General features: G+C 36.3%; 1 protein-coding gene across 6 annotated transcripts in view; it reads right to left on the reverse strand.

Annotated features, from left to right (window-relative positions):
* LOC106790052 (neuroligin-4, X-linked-like) overlaps nucleotides 1-16,730 on the reverse strand; it is a 163,573-nt gene extending 146,843 nt beyond the window's left edge. Inside the window, exons 1-2 of one of the 6 annotated variants that reach the window (XM_014754712.1) lie at nucleotides 16,609-16,730; nucleotides 15,604-15,986 (exon numbers count right to left, since the gene is read on the reverse strand). The gene's annotated coding sequence lies outside the window, so the exon portion shown is untranslated. Of the gene's footprint in view, nucleotides 1-15,603; nucleotides 15,987-16,222; nucleotides 16,525-16,608 lie in introns of those variants that run through there. The other 5 variants (XM_014754715.1, XM_014754714.1, XM_014754713.1 and 2 more) reach the window with 5 other exon arrangements.
* Nucleotides 16,731-17,497: the final 767 nt, after the last annotated feature.

Raw genomic sequence — 17,497 nt, forward strand, 5'->3', positions numbered from 1 at the left:
ATATATTTCTGAGAACGCTATTTATTTCCTATACCAACCGATAACGTACAAAATCATATTTTAATGTTTGCCCGAACGAAAACTCGAACGATCCTCATTTTTATTTGACTATAAAATTCGACGAATGTTCGTCATGATAAAAGAGTAGTCGTTGAATCATGCAAATAATGATCTTTCTCGTTAGAACTTGTATAACATCGGCGAGCGTATGAATAGAGTTGTTCAAAATAATATACAAGTTGTATCCGGATTTCCGAAAATACTAGAAAAATCGTGACAATGAACATCCTGCGAATATAATGTTCATTGGTTAGTTTGAAAACTTTTTATTGGGATAATTTTAGTTTATAAATTCGAGTAAAAGTATCCGATTTCATGTGGCAATAATTTCACGAAAATGAGAAACCGTCAGGAAGTACGATTATTCATACGTATGCATGAATAAAGTTTCAATGAAATTTGTCCTATTATGTCGTCTGAAAATAATTAAACAAAAAAAAAGAAGAAAAAAGTAAATACAGGTGCAATAACGTTGGATTATAATTATGTGCATTGTTCGGAAGGTTTCTATAGATATGGACTACCTTTCCGTTGACTTTTACGGCGAATAGGCAAAAAGAGAAACAAGGAATTAACGAAATAGGACATTAAAAGCTCTCTAGGAATGTTTCGAGCGTAAAAATCTTCTTTCCCGTGGTCAAGGTTGGGGCGATTCGCAGTACCAGGAGTTCTTCCGGCCTCGTGCTGCTTTCCAATTAGCGTCTAGCAACGTTCAGTTGCGGTTTCACGAGAAATCCTGCAACGCGTATAACTCGAATTTGCATTAATCGTTTCGCGACCCTGATTTTTTTCCCTTCAAATATATCTACATAAGTATTCACAAATTTTGCCATTCGACAAACGAGTTTTTTTAGGTTTTTATCTATTTCTTCTTTCTTATTCTTTCCCTAGATTTACCTACGTTTCTGTTTATCTTTATTTTGACTAACCATTAAAAGTAAATATGCATGCATGCAGAGGAGAGTTCATCGGGTAGCCGACAGTTACTTGTATTATATATACCTACTATCTGCGTCAGTCCTATCGGTTGGACATATTTATGGCCTCGATATATTCTTTATTTATTATTATGCACATACATATGTCTGTCGTCCTATACCTATCCTAGAGATGTAATTTGAAAGAATAATGATTCTACCTATCTATCTTTTTCTTTGACTTCCGTTTTTTTTTATCTTCCTCTCATGGAAAAGTTGAAATTTTCTTTTTCCTCCATACTCTTTTTCTCTCTCTCTCTCTCTCTCTCTCTCTCTCTCTCTCTCTCTCTCTCTCTTCTTGCCTCGGGGCTTCTCTTGTCGCGTCAGTGTCGATACATCTCATGGTGCGATTTTTTCGCTGCCGTTGACAGCTGCCAGAACGTTATCGACCACTCGAAATGCAACGAGGGCAAAACGATAGATAGCGTACGCCTAACGAGAAGGAAGGAGACATGGATGGGTAAATACAGATGGTGAGATCGAGGGAGCGAGAAGAGTATACGTGCAAAAAATCGCACATCCAAAGAATGGGTGTGAAACTATTCCACGTTTTATCGCCATATAACTTTGATTCCTTTCCAACAGATATCGGCCATAACTCGATCGATTGCGGTCTTTGCACGATACATTTGATTTCTCTCTTACAGAAACAAAATACAATTTTTCATTTATATATTCGAAACGTTAACAAAAAATCTACAACTGTTTGTTAACTTTATGTTTCGCATAGAAAAAGTCTTTTCCTTTCGCTAAAAAATACTCTTTACGATATAGAAATAATTCTCCCTTCACTACGAATTACCGCCTAGATATTTATACAAATAATCCGTATTAAATCTATTAGCGAGTCAACTTAGTTATATCTAACAAAAAAAAAACCATAGATTAAAAGGAAAAGAAGGAAAGTTTAGATAAAAATAGCGACGTTGGTCCGGTCTGTTTCCGATTTTTTGTTAAGCAGCCAAGAAACTAGGTCTTATCTGTAAAATAGGATAATAGAAGAATGGAAAAGAAGTAGGGAAAAAGCGTAAGATAGAGGGAGAGAGATAAAAAGAAAGAGAGGAGGAGGTTGAGGAGAAATTCTGAAACCTCATTTCTTATGGCGACATTACATAAAGCCGGTGGATTTAAAATGTATGAGGTGAGCCACGCGACAAGGACGATATTTTATTCAGAAATCGTGGAAGGCCGTCGTGAAGCATTAAGGTTCGATAATACGGCCGTTCGAAAACGCGAGACGTTTTTCTTCCCGTAGATGTTCGCGAGGGTTCGCACCCCATTTATTAGTGTGACACGTAAAGTGCTAAGGGTTTCTCATCATGTAGTAACTTCCCCTAATTCTGACTTTGGCTTTAACTCTATCCCAGTATTTTCTTGACTCTCCCATAATCTATCTCTTATTTGCTTTGAAAGGACCCTGCATTAATGAATTTAACTGATACTCTGTTTAGGTGTGTGCCTATCTACGCTATATAACATATTCTCGTAAGTAGAAAAAAAAGTGAACGTTACTATAGTATATAATATTATTCATATACGGTATCTTTATTATCAATATTAATGGGGGAAATACGAGAATGGAATGATAATATGTTACCGATTCGTTTTCGAGAGGCATAGAATTCCATGCCGCAATTCACATTCTATCGATTACGCTCATTCACGACGATCGATCGAAACGATTTAACATCTCATTAGCATACCTAACGCGAGTACGTATCCCCTCCTAAGTTTCGATTTTGGCTTTTACTCTAATTCTAGGCCTGTAACTCTACTAACGAGCGTAGAGTCGCCTGCTAGCCCGCTATTAAGAATTATACGAATCGACAGGATTTCCTATCTCGCGAAACATTAATTAGTGATCATTTAACGAACGCGGCCGTTAATCACGCTAAAGGAATCCTTCCTTGAATATTAAAAATTCCAACATTATTTTTATTTTTATCTTGGTTAAAACGATCGACAAGAATTTTCCAAAAAATACCGATTTAATTAAAACGTGTAAAACGGCAAAAGATAAAGCGCGTATCTGCTATATAAAAAATACTAAATAAAAATTATATTACTATGTTAATTTCAACGTGGCCGTAGAATTATTCCAACGATAATAACGGATTAATCCTTTCGGATATACCAACGTAAACGTATTTGAATGTATGCAGCATCGTATTTGTGAGGGTAGATTCTCCAACGTCTACTGATATTCGCCTATGGATATATACATCTTCCCACGTAGGTCAGATTATTGCTTAGGGTATGCCCCAAGGTCATATTGTCAAGAATTCAAGCGGATATCCCAAAAAGCTGCAAGAAACCTGACGAAATGTAATATATAATACTTGTGTAAAATAGATATACTTTTGTTTTATAGTTTTGTTGCATTATATGCATATTTTTACTACTTGCATTCGTTTATATTCTCTTTATGCTTATTTATTTTCTAATTTAAAAATTCGACACTACCAGTAAGAGAATCGTCGTTAAAAAGATGATGAAAAATTCGTTTAAAAACAAACTCCATTGGAAGAAACGATAACTCGTTAATTTACTTTCGATTAAAAAGTTTCTATCATTTTATTAACAACAGAGCTTACTTCGAGGAAAGAATACGTTCGTAAAAAGTTTGAAAGACTGTTAAAGAAAAGACAGATAGATACACTTTGATGTTACCAGTTTCAAGAAAGTTAATTATAGCGACATTAAACATAAGAAACGGATTAAAATTAATAATATGGAATTATCTCGACGAAAGAAGAAGGGAATTTAAGAACAGAGATAAGAAGAAAGGAGGAATACAATGGAGGAGAGAAAAATGAAAAAAAAAAGATGGATAAAGAATGATATCGGAAGAGAGTGTGAGAAAGAGAGAGACAAAGGTTGGCACACAGAAAGAGATGGAGGAGTTCGAGATACGTTTCCTTGAGCGTGTATAACTTTCTATGCAAATACCATAGTTCCAGGATCGATTTCACGTCCCAACGGAGTCCGTTGCAATATATAGATATGTACATATACATATACATGAATAGATCTGTGGTGGTCCACCTTCACCGCGCATTTCGCATTACGCTTCATTCCGCTCTCGTAGACGGAAACTCCTGGCGACATAAATTTCTACGAGAAAAGGACATTTTCGTGGACGAACGCGTAACGTTCATCACCGGTAATGGTTGCTTTTTGCTTCTCTTTTCACGGTTTATCGAATCAGTTCTTACTTTTAGCTGAGAAAACATTTTACGAGAGAGATACTTCTGTCAAAATAAATTAATAAGTGCATATATATATGCATTAACAGTATATTATGAAATTGCATAAAAGTGCAACGAAATGTAAATACTTTTGCACGCTAAATCGTAGCTATAGGAGATTCGAAAGACTTTCAAAGTTGAAAAGATCTTTTTCAACTTTTCAAATTTTCTCAATATTTCAAAAACAGCTGACTTCTTTAGTATGATACATATACTTATATATACACCTATCAAAAGAGTACCGTGTAACGATCAATCTACGTTCATGAAAAATATCATTATCATCATCAATCACGAAAGAAATATCGAAAGAACAACTAAAAGTTTAAAATTGTAAAGAATCAGTCAAAATCAGATTAATTGACACTTAATAAAAATGCATTCGAAATTTTTTTATTCCAATTCTTCGGAAAGTTTTCATATCGAAAAGTATTGGAGAATTGGTAGAGCCACAGCATTGACTTTTGAAACTTAAATAAAAGAAATGACATTTATTCAAAAAGATCGCAAGAAAAGATAAATTATATACGCCGAGACAATGAGGTAGCAATGCATAGGATACGGCATTTAAATCGAAACATTTTAATATCTTCGTTATTTATGATTTTATAGAAAAAATTCTTCGAACAAAGTTATGTCATTTGAAAGAGGGAACACACATGCAGCTGTAAGATAATTTTTGGATAAAGTTATCTTTTTAAAAGATTTCGGTGTAATTTAATACATATATAAGCAAACAAAAGAAACATATATACGCTTTTTAAATACATTAGTAGATGTAGATTTAGTTGTTTCGATATAAACGCCCATCACCGTATACTTTTGCATAGTGCTTTATGGAAGGGTGTACGCATATATGTGCATACGATAAGCACACGATAAACGTACGATAAGCGTACGATAAGCGTACTCTCTTGTTCTTTCGTGCAGGAATATATGTATACGTCGCTTCAAATTGGCAATTTGCTGGCGAACGGTCGAAATAAAATGCGGCCTTTTGAAAAAAGCTCCGCGCTGAGTTGCGATGGATAGGAAATAGGAAGTAGGAAAAAAGCGTTCCTTTGAATCAACGGTAATTACGTACCTAGAGTTTTTCACAACGAAGGCATGTACTCGTTATCGCATCTCATGTTCGCTGTCGAAATTATAATTAGCTACTTTCAAATAAAAGACTTGTTATTTAATCAAATATGAGCGTAGGTATTACCAATGAGAGACTATATTACCTTTAAAAACTTCTCCTTCCCTAGTTACTAATATAACGCATTAAAAATGAAGTATTGTCTATAAGAATAAATGCGCGAAATAATAATTATTTCGATTTAAATGATTTATGCAATGAAATCGTGATCGACGATGATTTTGAAAACGATTACGTCTATTATTCGTTTTAATCGCGATAATTAATCGTTCATTGAATTACTTCAGTAAATATATTTCCCGTAGTTATCGATCCTTGATTTCATGACTATTTTTTTTAAAAGCTTTCAGGCACGAGTGTAACGTTGAAATTATCGTTGGCCATTTGAAAAGATGAAAGAATGAAATTTAGGCTAAAGGCCTAAACATGTCCCTAAGCCGTGTTCTGGCCGAGCAGGGCTCGCTACTAGGCCGTTTCACGACAAAAGAATCCGACCAGGAAAATGTAGGTCGGCGTAAGGTGAAAGACCGGACGTGCTCGCGAAAAGTCCCTCTCTGCTTCCTTCATTCTCTTTCTTTCTCTCTGTCTTTTTCTTTTTCTTTCCCTTACATAGAGAGAAAGGTCTGTCCCTTTTTCTGCCCCTTTCTGTAACTCGAGAACGCCACTGGCGCTTATCTCAAGTACGAGAAGCTCCCGGGCCAGTGGAATATGTACGAAAAAATTATGAAAAATTCCCGGAATAATTTTGGGTGCGAACTCGCACGTTCCTCCCTATTAGTTTTGCGTTTGTTTTGCCTACGGAAAATTTGCCGAAAAACTAATAATTTTTGCTCGAGGAGCCTACTAATCGCGAACTTGGTAATGTGGTCTTCTTATTGTACTAAATTCAAATAGGCAAACGAAATACAGAGCAAAACGATAAGAGAAACGAAAGTGTATCGGAATATGGCAAAGTGGTTACAATAGTGAATTTTTTAATTAAAAGTACACACATTTTTTTCAGTTTTATTTTCCTCCATTTTCACGATCTAATATTTTCTATTATAAAAATATAAAAATTGATAGATAATCGATTGGTTAATCAATTCCTGACGCTGTATAATTGATAAAACGTCAATTCGGTAACGTTCTATGTGCACACGGTGTTTGAAAATTTACGTAACGTTGAAAGAGAAAAACCTATCCACGATAAATAACGTTATCGTGTTACGCGCGCCTGCGAATTATATGTTTAATATTTGCTAGAGACTTTCCAATTTATTTCGGACGCTAACGTAACGTCAATTGAACGTTAAATATTTGAGTTAACGAATCCCCTACTCTTTTTATCATTTCTTTGATACATGATTTCACAATCATAATCATAAAAATAATAATTAGATTCAATGTAATGAATAGATGAAAAAGAAAGCTATGAAATAACAAAGAATTTAATTGTTTTAATTTTTTTATCATACGTAAAACGTTTTCTATATATCAAATAAATGATTCTATATACAATAAATAACAGTTTATAACAAAATATATAATACTTTAGCGAACGTTTCTCTAAAGTAATCAAATGAATAAAAGTTCATCCGAATAATGGACATCCTTTCTTAGAACTTTTTCTCTTTCTCTCTCTCTCTTTTCGCTTTGCAACTTTCCAAACGAATTCTAAACGATGTTATTCGAACTGACACACCGTTGAGAATTAAGAACAAAGGATTATTTCTGAACAAAATTCCTCTATCTGTTCACAAAGTTTACTCTCTCTCTTTCTTTCGATAACTTTTCTAAAGTTTCGATCGACCGAATGACTGAGTTCTTATTTGTGTCCAATTTTCAGCTCCACTATCATTCTATTCGAATATTGTTTCTTAAGAATCTCATTACAATATCTAAACAACGTTGCGCAAATAACAATTCATTTATTTATTCTGCTGTACTTAAATATATATCACGATAAGTTTTTGTTTCAAACGATTCATCGAAATATCACTGATAAGTACAGAAGGTGTGTAAGATAAAATGTGTTGGATAAAAATTGAAGAGGATCGATTGTACAGTATTATTATAGTATAACGCGTTAATCATTTTTATGAGTAGAATTGTAAATGTTTGATAATTAATTAAAATATGTAGAGCAAAGATCTTACCCGAGAAATATATTTTGCGATAGGCAAACGCTTTGGTACTTAACAAATTTTTGATTTATACTTCAAATATTATTTTATTCACTCGACCGAATCCCTCCAATTGTTATTTAAAGCAGTAGATAAAATATTTCGATTGAAAATTGAACAAAGTTCGAATTGGACGTTGCAATGTAGCGTTTGCGTGGTCCTTCATTTGAACGCAACCCGGGTGGGTCCCTGTCCTCCGCAACCAACCAACACACCCACACCTTCGTACGAGAGTGCCAACACTTCGGCGTTTATTCGCCAATGAGATTAGCGTTAATTGAATACTGGCAGAAGGGCAGCCTCCGTTCATCGTTTACCTTTGCTTAACGCGTGCTTCACGTATCTGTCCGTGCGAATCTACTACGAACCAGGTCCTTCTCGAATCATCGACAACTTCCTCCGACATGTATCGATTTGTCCGCCAACGATCGACCAAACGATCAAATTCTATCGAACGTTCCGACGAAATGCGATTACATGTATTTTCTTTCCTTCTGTCCTTCTATGTTCCTTTATTTTTACAAGCCTGTTCTATGACATTTTTTTTCTAACAATAAGAATGCAAATAAAATACCTCTTTTCTCGCGTGAAAATATTGTTGTTTTATAATTATTTATTCATATAAATGTGGGATTAAAGTATATCGCTAGGGCAACGCTAAATATGTCCGAAAAAAGGAGATGAAATGAAATGAAAGGAAAACTTTTTGGATGAGCATTTTCATGAGTATATGTTGTACAACACGTGAAATGTATATTTAGACTCGTATATACAAATGAATCGTTTTGAATTCTATAGTTAATTGACACAGATAGTTAAAAGATCGATTTGACATGAATGACGATAGCGTTAGACTTTCTGCCGATCGATTAAAGAAACTAACCAGTGGGATGTAAGTACATATGTACTTTCAAGACCATCTCTAGTCAAAGTTAAACTCTCGTGGGAGCTCTTTCGAGATTCTTGTTCGTCACAAGGCGTTGAAATAGAGTGCAAAGATAACATCATGCCCGCGAGCATTATGATATGAACGAGCTGCTCGATCGTTGCGACGCGATACGATTCATACGCCATCGGAGCGAAGGAAGCAAGTGGAAAGATTTATCTTCTCCAGACTTAGCTACAAACGTCTTCTACTGTCTCTCTTTCTCTTCCTCCACATCCTTCTCTCTTGACACCGACTAGCAAAATGATAACATGAGTTTTAACGCTTTTAAAACTGTGTTCTTACGAAATCACGTTCTCGTAAACATGGAAAACATCAATCAATACTATCGTTAAATTCATTCAAACGTATTGTCTGCTAGTCATTATTTCTTAATGCATCCAATGAATGAATTCAAAGTGTCGGTAGATGTTTAATCTCGTGAAAAATACAGCAAATGCGTTTATCAATTTTCATTTTCGGATTTTGATAACTCGAAAACTTCTCGAAATAGGTTTTTCCTTGTCAGTAGAATGAAAGCAAAGAGGTACGGAGGGGTGTAAAGGAGTGTTAGAGAGATATCATCGTTGGGACGTTTCCTGAACGCCCTCGAAAATCACGGAGTCCGATGCTAATGTCCTGATACGACATCTAAGGCCACCAGACGACACGCTAGATATCCGTAGTATCTCCTCGGATGTTGACTAGACATCCTGGGAAAGATGAAGGGGTGGAAAGGGAGATTGCTTACCACATGGCAGCCTAAAAGCGGTATGTGTCTCGACAGTATTTCTCCTGCTTACGAGACGTACGAATTTATCTGACAGCGGTTACGGCTAAGTCCGGAAAATTTTGACTGACATGACTTATTGGTTTGAAGAAGAAAATAAACGAAAAATGATTTATCAATGACACGAATCCTATATATTTTGTATTCTTATTTGTTTTATTGTTGCATACATATGTAGAAACGTAGATAGAAGTAAGTTTCCTCTATAAAAACATTCTTATCGATGGGTCATTGAAACGCGAGCTTCGAAGTCGGCCAAAGCCGCCGCGTTTGCTCACTTCCTCGAGTGCTGATAGAAAAGATACGATCCAGCCGTAACGTCGTTGATCTTTTCGAGGTTACGACGGCTCTCGATAATAAGAGAAGCACATGGACTCGATCTCAAGAGAAATCCAATCGCTTTACTAGTATGAGGGTCGGAGAGAGAATCGAGTTTGGAGTAGCACGGACAATGATTGCCACCTCCACTTTGCTTCCCAGGCCCCTTCCTTCCTTCCTTTTTCTCAACTATTGCGATCACCCCTTGAAACACCTCACGGGGTGCGAGGACTCGAGCCAAGATTGGTTCGAGAGTAAAAACGATTTCGTGGCTAAGCCACGTATATCGACGAGATAATACAAAGGTCGATTCGCGATATAAAAGAACATTACATTTTCTTTCTCTGTTTCTTCCTATATTCCTCTGTCTAGTTTTATTTTACTCTCAACTTACAAACATTGAATTTTTTATTAGCTCCCGTCCGAATTTCGATCGCCATACGATTAGAATGATCGATTAAAATGGTCATGCAACGACGTGCATAAGAATAGATACACGAAACATTTATAATTCTTTTCAATAATCATAAATGCGGATAAATTTGAAATGAAATAAACTCGAAAAAGTAGACAGTAAGTTCTGCTTGTAAATTGGAAGTCATCCTATCTGCAAACGTTTTTCTTTTCCTATTTGATTTCGATGTTCCATTTGGTTAATGGTATTTCTGGCGCGCGCGTACACGCACGAAATAGAAACAAGGAAAAAACCGATAAGGAAAGAAAATCGCGAAATTCGGTCGCGCGAAGTGCTTTTGTATAACGCGGCTTAATTCAATCAGCAAGCGAACAACGAGACGAACCACGCAGGTTCGCGCCGATAGGAGCCGGATCGTTCAAATATTGATAAATCGAATTATGAAACTTATTCGACGTATCCGTGGCTCGTATAGTCGATAAACTGTTCCCTCTACGACGAAAGAGAATAACGATTGGTCGCACGAGCTTTTGCTTTAATGAATATCGTCGAGTTCGAAATCCGTTTTCCCATTAAACGTTGGTTGCATCTTTTAAAAATTCATTACGCAAATTAATCGGCTCGATTCGCTAGTAATTAGTGATTTTACTTTACGAATGATCGCAAGTTGAAGGTGATATAATGTTGTATTAATGATTACACGATTGTTCGTTCGACTATGCAAAAGGAATTCAATATTCTCTTGGAATTAAATACATTGCAAATATTTGTAGATTATAGAGATATAAAACCATAAATAATATGATATTAGAAGTAATCACGAAAGTTCGTGTCGTTTCTAAGTTCGCCTATCATTTATCTTTATTGTATAAAACGGTAGGAACTTTCTTCATTATCTCAGAGAATCAATAATATTTTATATTTGAATTGTTTCAGAAAAATTCTTTCTCGAGTTTAAACGATATACATATAATCTATATAATTGAACGCGTTTTTAATTATTGAAATATATCGAACATTACACGTTTGACGTAACTTCAATGTTACGCATTGATTAAACTTTCATTATGAAAATTCTAAACAAACGTGACAAAAAGTAAAAAATGTATTTACATCAATTTATGTAGAGTCCCGTTGAATGATTGAAATGTCGACAAATTTCAAATTGAATGTCCTCGTTGTCTTCCAGTTGTCCGATCGATATTTCACAGCTCGTGTGACCTCATAAAAGTACGTCGAAAGATCGATGGTCGGTACGCCGTATTCGCGGACGATTATTGCACAAATAATAACGTCGAAAAAATGGTCCTTCGTGCGGAACGAGAGCAAGAAATAAAGAGAGAGAGAGAGAGAGAGAGAGAGAGAGAGAGAGAGAGTACGAGCGCGAAAATGACAGAAAGCTGCCAAGATATATGACCGGAAAGGATAAGAGGATAATATTTTATTCCTCGTTATACTTTTCTAAATTAAATACCTTCAGCGTTTTTATTAAAATACCAAGAGAATAATTATGAGCATTAAATTTATTATGAATTTTCGATGCAGAAGGATTTCGCGATTTCGCGAAACAATACCGATCAAAAATAATCGTCGAATTCAATGAACACAAAAAATTCTTGATAAACAAAATTATTATATAATATTATTCGAAGCTATAAAATTCTAATGAGATTTCATTCATCGCAATATAATGATTATAAAGCTGACTTTAGAAAAGTATAGAAAATAATATAGACCAACGAAATACAATATATTCGATTTACCCATAAATCTATGTAGAATGTATAAACGCGTAACGTTCCTGACGTAATTGTCCAAGCGAAATTGACGTTCGACGAGAGAACCTCGACTAACGATTAAAATACTCTACGTATGCATGTATGTGTGTATTTATCAATGAAATTGTTAAACGAATTAAAATCATTTCTATATCGAAATATCAAAGCTCCGGTATAGTTATCGTATTAAGCTCATTATTTTCTTAAACTAACAACCTCGCGTATTAAACGTGAAAGTTATAATCGTGATTCCCGCGGTGACATCTAATCCCTTCATTATAATATACGCAACGTTATTAGAAACTAATTATATGAAACACATCACATAGAGATATATCGTCGGTCAACGAAACATAAATTTCGTCCTGCGTGAATACGAAATCTAAATTTGAGAGTATTAAATATCGAATGCGATTCTAGGTTTGTTAACGAACAAATCCTATGAAGGTAATGACTCGCTAAAATAGCATAACATACGTACATACGTAGTTAGATACATGCGTAGACCCATTCACGAAATTAGCTTTTGACTCTTTAATGTATGTATAATATTATCATATAAATATATATGTATATCTTGCCATAATACGCGAATAAATGAAAATTTAAATTTTCATTTGCAACTAACGAAAGCAATATGATCTATCAATTCGTAGAAATTTGATCAACGAAATTGACTCGATTTTACCTTCCCCTTATTTCAGATCATTTTAAAACCACAAAAATATTCCGAATTATCGTTAATTTGTTTTCTCCAGACTTTCTCACTCATTCTCTCTCTTTTTCTCTGTTACTTTCTCATTCTCTAAATCAAGTGTACAGTTATCGAGGAAAATGTATCCAGATCGTACATCTTTTCTCGAAAGAATCAAATTTATCTATAAAATTGGTTACGGTTCAATGTTTCTTATATCTTCCATGTTTCTTCGGTAAAGTATGCATCCACTTGATAGTCACCGATATCGTCCTAGCCGTATAAATTTAAGAGATCTGCCCTCTCATTCACACTCGTTCTGAATGGGGTGGAGCATCAGAAGATCCGTACCGAGGATTGGACAACTCCAAAGGCGCAAGTTTTGATGAAATACGTTTCCTCCAAGTAGAAACGCAAAGTAGGAAGTCTCCTTGAACGCGGCCACGAATAACGACCGAATATAGGCCGCGCGTAAAAGAAAAATGATGAAAATATTCCACGTTTATCTAATAATCTCCCTATATGCATCCATATTTTAGGTCCTTTCTTCTTTTTTTTATATAAATTCGTCATTTTCGTCAATCGTATCTTGACGAATCTGATAATAGAATAAGAATATACAGGATCTGGACAAATTATAAATCTTTCGGTTTAAGACACAAAAAAGAAGACAATTTTGTGAAATTCTCACAAGCATCGTATAAATTAATTTTATTTTAAATTTATTTTTGCATGTAGAATCCAGCAGATTCCAAATTATATCTACTTCTAGCTATAAAAGACCCCATATATGTATATATCTATAGCTCTTTTCTCGACTTCGTTTTTCCATAATCATAGTTCGAGCAACTTTATTCTCTCCCGTTGCCACTAACATCGTCGCCTACTTCTGCTCCTGTCACCTATTTTTCGATGGATATTACTTCCCTCGTGATTCGTTCCAAAGCACCTAATTTCTTGGAGATATGTTGGATGCGTGTTCGATTATGTTTTCGATCATATTATAGAGAATTTGTTAAGTCACTTTGATGCATATAATCAAACGAAAAAACCTCAAAGATATCTAAAGCATCATCGTTTTTTTATGAAATATTGAAGAAGAAAACGAGAGAAGTCCTATATACTTGATACGATAGTAACTGACAAACACTATTATAGATCAATTGCACATTTTGTAAAAATAAATATATTACGATTTAAAACATTTGAACTTCCTAACTAAAGAAATGAATCTGCGTAAGTATTATTAGAGTGATCTGATTTCTAATAATTTGATAGTAATCGTAATAATTAACTCGTATGAATAACCAATCATTAAGGTAACATTCGGATATTCGATGATAACATCGTTAGAACGCACATCGATTTTCCATTTTGATTGCTCACGGTAGAACGGCCGAGGTAGTTTGGTGTCCAAGCAACGTCGAGGTCACCGACTACGATATCTTGGACGCGTTTACGTTTCATAATTTCCGATGTGTGAACTCGATATCGATTTCCTTTAGCAGAACTAACCCAGACCTTTACGATACTCTCGTTTTATCGTCCTACGACTGCGTTACGTTCGTTGCGTTACGCTCATTCTCTCCCATTCTCTCGCTTGTTCCTTTTCTTTTAGTTGCCTTCTGTTGATTCAGTTTTTACACTTTCAACAGCAACGGCAAAAGCGTGTCGTGCCGACTTGATGGAAAAACTTTGCGAGTCTGATTGAAAAAGAAAAAGAAAGAGAAAATTAGTTTAGCAATTCAAACGACAATGTTGAAAAGTAAAGTCGCGTTGCATGTTTTGGTGAAAATTCTGACCGTAATAAAAACAAATTCCGACCACATCTCGAGTACTCGTCACTTTTAAATACTAATCTTGTATGCAATAGTCATCGATTACACTGATAAGGAGCCGTAATGCGTACTTGAGAAGCTAACGAAACATAATCTACCATGGTAAAGTCATATCTTCGTTAATCAAACGATTAAAGATAGACGTTGTAGATATTGCAATTTGACGTTCACTCTAGTCCGATGTATTACGCAAATCGATCGAAAGCCGTGCTTTCATTAAATTATAATTAAAAGCGACAGTAACTGTTCCCTTCGTAAAATTCAATTTCCATCAGCTTCTAGCCCATAAGACGGTTATTATTCTAAATTATTCCCAGAGATGTTCATTAACAGCCGGTGTATCGAAATTTTTCTCGGAATTAACATAAATGCGCGCGTAAATCATGTGCCGACATAACGCACCGATGTCTGCGATCACGTACCTATGCGCAAATTTTCTTGCTGATTTATGCAAATTATTGGTACGTCCGAGGTTAACATACCACGCGCCGCATGATCGCGAAACGTTTCTACGTAATATCCACAGTCGTACAGGCGTACGCGCGTGTATAGAATAGAAGGATTTCATTAGCATTCACGATTAATTTTCAATAACGTTGTCTGGTTACTACCAGATGAAATAATATGCTAGAAATAATAACGGTGTGCTAGTAAACTAACGAGAAATTTATTCCTCCAAATGAAATAAATGTTACGTTTTCGAGAATTTCTATACAAGTCAATTTATTACAATGCAGAATTTATAACAAAATATATTCAAATGTAACGATTTGAAAATAAATGCTACATCGAAAGGAACGCTTTAAATCATTCTTTTAAAACTGATCTTCGCGCAGTTATAAAAAAAAACACAAAACTGAATTAAATATGCATTGCAGGAATTATAATTCGGTTGAATGCGTGGGAGAAAAAAAGGGAGAGTAGAGTAGCGAAGGTCATGGGAAGATCAGGTGCTAGGTCTCACTTTTATGACACGAAAATCAGTTTCCACGCGGACTCGTTGAAAGTTTTAGCGGAAACGAGCCCCGACGGCCATATCCATCACTGTCGGCGGCCTCGTTGCATTAAGCATAGACGACACAGAACGATAAATTCCGAACATTTTCTTTCGCACCACCCATAACTCATAATTTGCGAGTCGTGGTTGGTAAATTCCACCGCGAGTTGAAACAACCAAGTATGGTTAACATGGAAAGAGAAAGAAACAAACAAATAAAGATAACGAAGAAACGAAGAAAAATGAACAAATCTCACCTGGAAGATAATCGCGAAAGTCCTTTAAGAAATGTTCTCCTAATTTGAAACTCACGAGATTAGAAAATCACTCGTCTCGTCTTGTAACCCCCATCATTATTAGGACCGGGATCACAACCACCAGGATCACTACCACCACAATCAACAGCAACGACGATGGCACTGAACGAAATTTTGACAACACTCGCGAACATTCACAGCTCGACTTTTACACATCCAACGACGAGAAAATATAACAGTTAAGATACGCGTTCACCGTCCTATCGTATGTAAAATCCGTAACGGTAACCTCTCGAGTCTCTTCGTGATGTCTCCAAAGAAAATCCTCGTTCATAACCCGGCAAATTGGATACTAAGTTAGCCGATCACGAAAAACTACAGAACTGGAAAAGAAAAGACGTTCAAGGTTTCTCTAATCATTTTAGTTTCGTCCGATCATTCGCTTTATACACGGGAAAGGCTTTTCTTCTCTCTAACGGAAAGAGAAAGGAAAAGAGAGAGAGAAAGAGAGAGAAAGAGAGAGAGAGAGAGAGAGAGAGAGAGAGAGAGAGAGAGAGAGAAAGAGAAAGAGAGAAAAGGAAGGAGTGATCAGGCTCTCCTCGATAGTTTATCAACACACACGTGACGACACGAGCTAGAATACACAGGAGAGCACACCTAAGATTTCTGCACGAACGAAATGCACGCACGAAAACACGCGATTAACGGAAATTGAAAGAGACGTAAGATATGAGATACCCATAAGATCTTACGGAGCAAATACGCGCGTGTAAGTGTATAATATACAACGGTGTATACAGAATGAATGAGCGAATGAGTAAATAGACAGACAAACGAAGATAATGTGTGTGAGAACGAGTGGATGAGAGAGTGTGTGTGAAAGAGAAAGAGAGAGAGAGAGAAACCGAGTATGACTGACTGACTGTAAAATAGAGTGAAAGAGAGAAAAAGAGAGAGAGAGAGAGAGAGAGAGAGAGAGAGAGAGAGAGAGAGAGGAGGGAGGACCAAGAAAAGGAGCGGCACAAGCGAGCCCGAACGGCGCCTCGAAGCTTGCGAGAGGAACTACGGCACCGGAATGAAAAGCTCTGCAAGCTCTCGCGCACCCCGACGCCAGAGACTCCACTGGGCACCCCCGTTCGACAACGCCATCCCACCCCCATCCCTTTCTCCACCTATCGTGCCGAGCGCGCCACGGTCGATTCTGCGGCTTACACTTCGGCCGGCGTGCGTGTTCGCTGGACCAGGGATGCTGCGAGAATTCTGACGAGATACGTGATACGTACGCTGGAAACGATGCTCGATGCGAAAACTTCGAGCCTCCGCATGACGAGATTACTTTCGTCGCGTTATACGTGTGCACACCTAAATACATACGCTCTCGTTTCCTTTGATTATTTTCTATTCTCTGTTTTTCTCCCCACACCACCCTACTCGTGCCACCCTACTCGTGCCACCCTCCTCGTGTCACCCTACTCGTGCCACCCCACTCTTTATTCACATTTTTCCTTCTTTTACTCTAGTTAACGTGATTTCTTTTTGTTTTGTTTCTTTCTCGTTAGTATCGTATACCTATGTTCGCGAGATCGAGAAGGAATTTTTATTTTCTTTCTTTTACTTTGTTTTTTAATTTTTTCATTTTTTTTCTTTTTTTCTTTTTGAGGAGAAGTAGCGAGGCGGAAGTTTTTCCAGAGGAGAATATAAATAAAAGCGGAAAGTATGTACGAGGTGAAAAGATGAAATCGATTTTAGCCGGCAGGCGTATATCCACTGGACCGGTGATGTTGCGAGACGGAGATGTTCTTATCGATAGAGGGCAGTGCATCGTACTCAAGCCTTTTACACTTTCGTTCCAAGTTTCTTACGTTTAAAGGTACCTACTTCAATCTACCGATAG

Source organism: Polistes canadensis, unplaced genomic scaffold, assembly GCF_001313835.1.
Source record: "Polistes canadensis isolate GaletaPanama2010 unplaced genomic scaffold, ASM131383v1 scaffold_211, whole genome shotgun sequence".
Taxonomy (NCBI): Eukaryota; Metazoa; Arthropoda; class Insecta; order Hymenoptera; family Vespidae; genus Polistes; species Polistes canadensis.